A 6,085-nucleotide genomic window follows, 5' to 3' on the forward strand; every position below is an offset into this window, starting at 1 on the left:
CAGCATGGTCTACACGAAATAAATCTTAAGAAAAAAAATTACTGAGTACAAGGGTGAAACTGGTGATAGTGGATTTTTTTTTATGAGGAATCACACAGCAGAGAGTGAACAACGAGTTTTCTGGATTGGGAACATAAACCTCCAACATTGACAAAGACAACAAAAATGGCGGCGGTGGCTTATTTGCCGCCGCTGTGTGCCGGCCTGTCGTCCCCCCTCCCCCGCCTGTGTGTGTGCTTTGGCTTGTGGAGAGAGGGCTATCTTCTAGGCTGGCAAAAATGGAAAAATTCACTCATAACAAGGACATAGCTTGTGGGGTTGAAGAATACGGACTGGGGAAACTAGTCTCTGTGACTGGCCGTAACTAAAACAAGGGCACTGGCAGGCCAAAGGAGATGCAGTGCAGCAAAGGTATCTCCTGAGGTAAAACTACGAGAATGGGTTGCTGATCGCTTGCTTGTGAAGAACTTGAAGTTCTTTTTTGGTTGAGAGAGATGAAGAATTAATTCCCCGTTATTGTGTCTGAGGAGGAGTGATAGTGTAGCTCTCATCTACGGTCATCCAAGTCTAACACGAATGGTTCCTGTGAGGACTGTGGAAACGAAATGACCACTTATTCCCTAGTGGAAATGGCGCGAGATGGGTGGCAACGAGGGGTAGGGCTAGGCAGTGGGAGGTACTCTATGTTGGGAATTTCTCAGTCTCATTCGCCTCCTCACCTTGACTCTGGTTGAAACTTGTACCTGTTTCTTGTTTCTGCTGAAGTAGGGGTTAGCTTTCGACAGAGCTCCAGCCGCTGCTCCTCTGGCCTCACGCCACCTTTTGACGCTCTGAGGAGGACGTCACTGCGCAGTCACCAATGAAAGTAACGTGAAGTAAGAGAGGCTCGCTGAATATGTTTCTCTTCTGGCGCCACCTCTGGTGTGGAGCGAGTGGGCTCCCTGTGAATCTTAAGTCTGAATAGTTGACACTTTGTGCTTTATGTTGACTCTGCTGCCACTCTTGTTAGTAAGACATCAACACGTTTATTTCTAAGATTCTAGTTGGGGAAGTCCACAATAAGTAGGAAAGCTGGTCCTCTAGGTCTAATCACAGGTACTGGAGTGTCTCTGTGTGAAAAGTTTTGATTGGGTGTTCTCAGTAATTCTCCCAGGTCGCAATCATGGGTTCTATTTTTTTAATAAAAGATTTCTTCACAAATACTAAATACCTGCACACTTTTTCTTATATTAGAACAAATCTGTTTCTAAAGAGTCTTTGCAGACAAGAAAGCTAAAAATTGAAGCAGTGGACTTAGTGTAGGAAATGACACTCAGGATACATACTTAATGATTTTTTTTCCTTTTCTTATCATGCACACTTCATTTTGTTAAGCATCTTTTGCTAAAACTCAACAACTAAGGAAATGATGTATCAAGTTATTCTATTAACTGCTATTTTTCATGAAAATCAAGAAATTTTATAATTATTTTGATTTGGTCCTTGGGAAAGAAAAGTACAGTTTCAAATGAGACTATTTTCTATAGGATTATTACTGAATTAGATTGTGGCCAAATAGAATGCATTTGACTATAGTGTTTTGTGGAAGAAATGCAGGCTGAAATTATAGTACAAATATGTATAATTTTTAAAAGATATGACAAATTGAATCCAGTTGTCTTATGTAAATATGTTTTCACATTTTGATCCTTGAGCAGAGAGAACTAACTATACATAAAATGTTCAAAGAAATTTATTTGCTTTATTTTATCTTTTAATTTAAATTTAATTTGAGAATTTAATAATATAATATTATTTTTTTATTTCCCCCACTGTTTCTCTTTAATCCTTTGAAACAAAGTAAACCTCATAAACTTGGATATTCATTTTTTTTAGAAAAAAAATCATTTTCTCATTATTTGCTCCATTTATTTGATGTTCTTTTTCTCTACTATGGATCCAATCCTAATAAATTCAGCAAAATACTTTAATAAATTATCTGAAATGCACATAGAAGTATTGAGGAGGAAAATAAATAAAGATCAGCATATCTACATAACTGTGACTATAGTGGGATAGCACAGGCCTAGGTGATTTCTGATTAGTAATATATCTTCACTCCATCACGACCATAATAATATGAAAAAAGAGAATTTTATGGTTTGCAGTTTACTTATTATACAGTTGACTTGATGAGGTTTTGTATATTATTAACATTTGTTGCATTCCTTAAAATTCACATATGGAAATACGTTATTCTTCTTTAATCTTGCCCCACCCCCACCCCTACTTGTTGGTGGTACTGGGGATTCAACCCAGGAAAACCTATGATTTCCCATAGATACACATTTTTTATCAATTAGAAGCTAAGATCCACATATTACAGAGAACCTATGATATTTATCTTCTCAGGAATTACAGTATAAAGGAGGATTTGTACTTAGTCCATTTACCATTTCCAATTTTACCAGATGCTCAGGCATTGGACTGTACTACAGATTAATTTTAAACCTTCTCCTATAATGGAGTTTTGCTTTCAAAGTTCTTCTTAAACACTGCTTCTGTGTAGCTTCTACTCACCAATTCTATGGTCTCACATAATTCACATGTAACTTAAATCCAATTGCATCACATACTGACTTGATGTCTCCTTAAATTATAAATAACTTGTCTTAGAAATTTTATTATGATTCTCTGTCAGGAGCCATTTTCCCAAAGATTATACCAGGGACTATTGTTCTGGGGATGTTTGTGGAGAGCCCCACACCCCAACTGTATTGAGAACTGTTTGTTGGCAGAGCCCACCCCACACCCAACTATCTTGAGAGCTATCTGTTAGCGAAACCTGACCCACACCCCAACTATCTAGAGAACTATTTGTGGTTGGAATCACAAAAGGAACAATTCTGCTTGCATAGAGAACACTATGTGTGTCAACTTGTGATCGACTCGTGACCTCGTGACTCGTGACCCACTCGTGACCAAGTGTTGACTCGTGACCATTGCTGCAAGAGCCCTTCCTGCCCTTGCCATGCCCCTGCCCCCATCTCAAGCCAAATTCCTCATTCAAGGGCTATACAAGCCACAACCATTTCACTAATAAAGTGAGGCCTTGACAACAGATCTTGCTTGGCCTTGTTCCTCTTTCCCGCCCATGTCTTTTTCAGATAGCACCTCTTTGGGACCCTGGAATAACTGACCCACTGGGTGGGGTTAATTCTCAATTATTTTTTCATATTTTCCTGTAATGCATAGGGGTTATTTTAACATTTACCTCATATTATCACAGTTTCTAGATTCTAAGATTATATGAGAAGAAATGGAGTATTTTCCCCATCATTCCCAATATGAACAAAGAAATGTCTACAGAACAATAAGCTGATGTTGAGAATAGATGGACATTGAACAAGAAGACTGGTGTTATAGAAAAGCCACTAGTTCCTGGCTGCTCAGTCCCAAAATAGCCACACAGAAACTGTATTAATTAAATTACTGCTTGGCCCATTAGCTCTAGCTTCTTACTAACTAACTTTTACATCTAGTATTAACCCATTTCCAGTGTTTTATATTTTACCACGAGGCAAAATATCTGTGTTCCAGCATGTCTGTCTCCATGGTTTATCTTCTAAATTCTGCCTTCTTTCTGCCAGCATTCAATTTAGTTTTCCCTGCCTATCTCTGTTTTGCCCTCCTCTGTTATAGGCTCAAGACAGTTTCTTTATTAACCAATGGTATTCACAGCATACAGAGGGGAATCCCACATCACCTCCCCTTTTCTGTTTAAATAAAAAGAAAGGTTTTAACTTTAACATAATAAAATTATATAAAACATAAATAAGAATTGTAGTTACAATATTTATATCTACCTTATCTTTTATCATAATTAACAAAACTATAACTATCTATTATTCATCTCTATCAGAGAATTCAGAAGGATATAATATTACCTAAGTAAGCAGTAAGTTCTTTGTAAACAACTTCCAAAATTCTAGATTTGACAGAGGCATCTCACTGACTTGACAGTCACGCAAAGTTTTTCTGTAGCATTGGGGCATTTAATCTTCAGCCCACAGGTCCATAGTATCCAGCAGACTTTTCCATGAAGTAGAAAATTTCAAAGAAAATTCCACCTATATTGGCAGATTTCAGTCAATTTATTCTGTGTCCTGCAGAATGTATGGCAGAATCTTTCATGAAACAGGAACCTCAAAGGATCGTCTCACATTTAGGCAAGTTTGGCAGTCATTTCTCTGTGGGTCCTGTATGTCCAGTTCATCAAGTAGTCCAAATGACTAACCAACTCCATAAGGAACCCTTTTGATGCCCATCTTCCTCTTGAAGTAGATTGGTGCTGCCAGGAGCAGATGTGTCTCATTTTCATGAAAAGTCCTAAATTCTTAAAACATTTTAAATTCCATATCTGAAGGTCTCTAAAAGATCTGAAGAATACCTATCTAAGTGAAATATATCTCTATATATTTTGAAAACATAACTAACATGACTACAAGCTTGACTATTATAGTTGACTCTCTATTAACATATATTTCTTAATTATATGTTACATTTTTAAATGAGCTGGACAAACACAATACCTTAATTAAGATCAGAAATAGATATGCACAGTATAATAAAATTGACTTAAATTTGTATCAATAAACCGAGATTCATACCAATATGAATATCCCTCTTTAAATATAAACAATCATTTAGGGAATTTGGGTGTAGACCTCTCCAAACTGCTTCCCGCTGCTTATTGGGTGAAATAATTTTTGAGGGGTATTTAAGGCAACTTTTCAGGGTGTCTTGGTCCATCAAACCATATCAGTCTGGAAGGATTCCACAGGTTCTCATCCTCTGTAGAAACAAAAGAAGAACCTCTTTTCCAAATCAACATATCCTTAGACTCAAATTTTGAAGTCAAGGTACCTTTATGTTGGTTACTTAGCTCCTTCACAGTCAAAAAATTCAAAGAAAACACAATAATATATGTAACACAGACTCTCTATGTACATTCAATCTTTACGTGGCTTATTGTTCTTTACTCCTTTTAATCTATGACTGTACTCTGTCTCTTTAAAGACTTTATTTTATTTTTAAAACCATTTACTTCCTTTTATAACTGTCTATACTTTATTTTTCTTCTTTCTCCCAAGGCTATGTACATTTTTTAAATACACTGTGTCTCTTTTAGAGGTTTTTAAATATGAATTTGTCTTATTGTGTATCTGTGATTATTTTCTGACCCAAAGTGCTTTTTAAAATGCTAAGCCCTTCTTATGAACTTAAGTGGTGCCATTTCTAGGGGAAATATGGCACTGCTTGCTTGTCTTGCCCAGTCCAGCATAGTGGAGCTGTTTGCTGCCTCTGAGGGCCATGTACATTGTCACATTTTTAGACATACAGCTGGTCTGTGTTGCTATTACCCAAGTTATAGCACTCTGCTCACAAAACCCATTTAAATGCTCCATAGCTGGACTTCATCAGAGTTTGCACTGGTAGCATGGCCCAGGAAGCCACAGTTTCAAAATAATGCAGTTTTTTCCTGCTAATGTACTAAATCAGGAAAACCTCTCTTAAAGGCACCATGCCTTCCTTCTCCCAGCATTCAGTTTAGTTTTGCCCACCTAGCTCTGTTCTGCCCTGCTCCGCTATAGGCTCAAGACATTTTCTTTATTAACCAATGTTATTGACAACATAAAGAAAAGAATCCCACATTAGCCTGGCTTATTAAAACTTATTGTCCCCTACCAATTAAATTAATCATATCACATCACTTTATAAATCAATTAGTTTTATATGAGAAAATATGAGTAGAAATAATGGAATGTGGAGAGAATTGCCCCATATCTCCTCTTGATGGTAGTAGAGAAGTTTATTGCATTAACTTCAGAGGAATAGAAGGTTATGGGGATTGTGAGCTTACTGATAATGTGAATTGTAGCTATAAGTGCAAACCAAGAGGATTCTGACTCATGCTCAGATATTCATTAGAATAATTTGGAGAATGTGATATTCAAAATCTAAGACATAGAAAGTTTTGTTTTACCTTATTTATCTTCACTTTTTGATTCCCCTTTAAGTCATATTCATATAGTTTCTAATATAT

The sequence above is a fragment of the Microtus ochrogaster genome, unplaced genomic scaffold (assembly GCF_000317375.1).
Source record: "Microtus ochrogaster isolate Prairie Vole_2 unplaced genomic scaffold, MicOch1.0 UNK161, whole genome shotgun sequence".
NCBI classification, from domain to species: Eukaryota; Metazoa; Chordata; class Mammalia; order Rodentia; family Cricetidae; genus Microtus; species Microtus ochrogaster.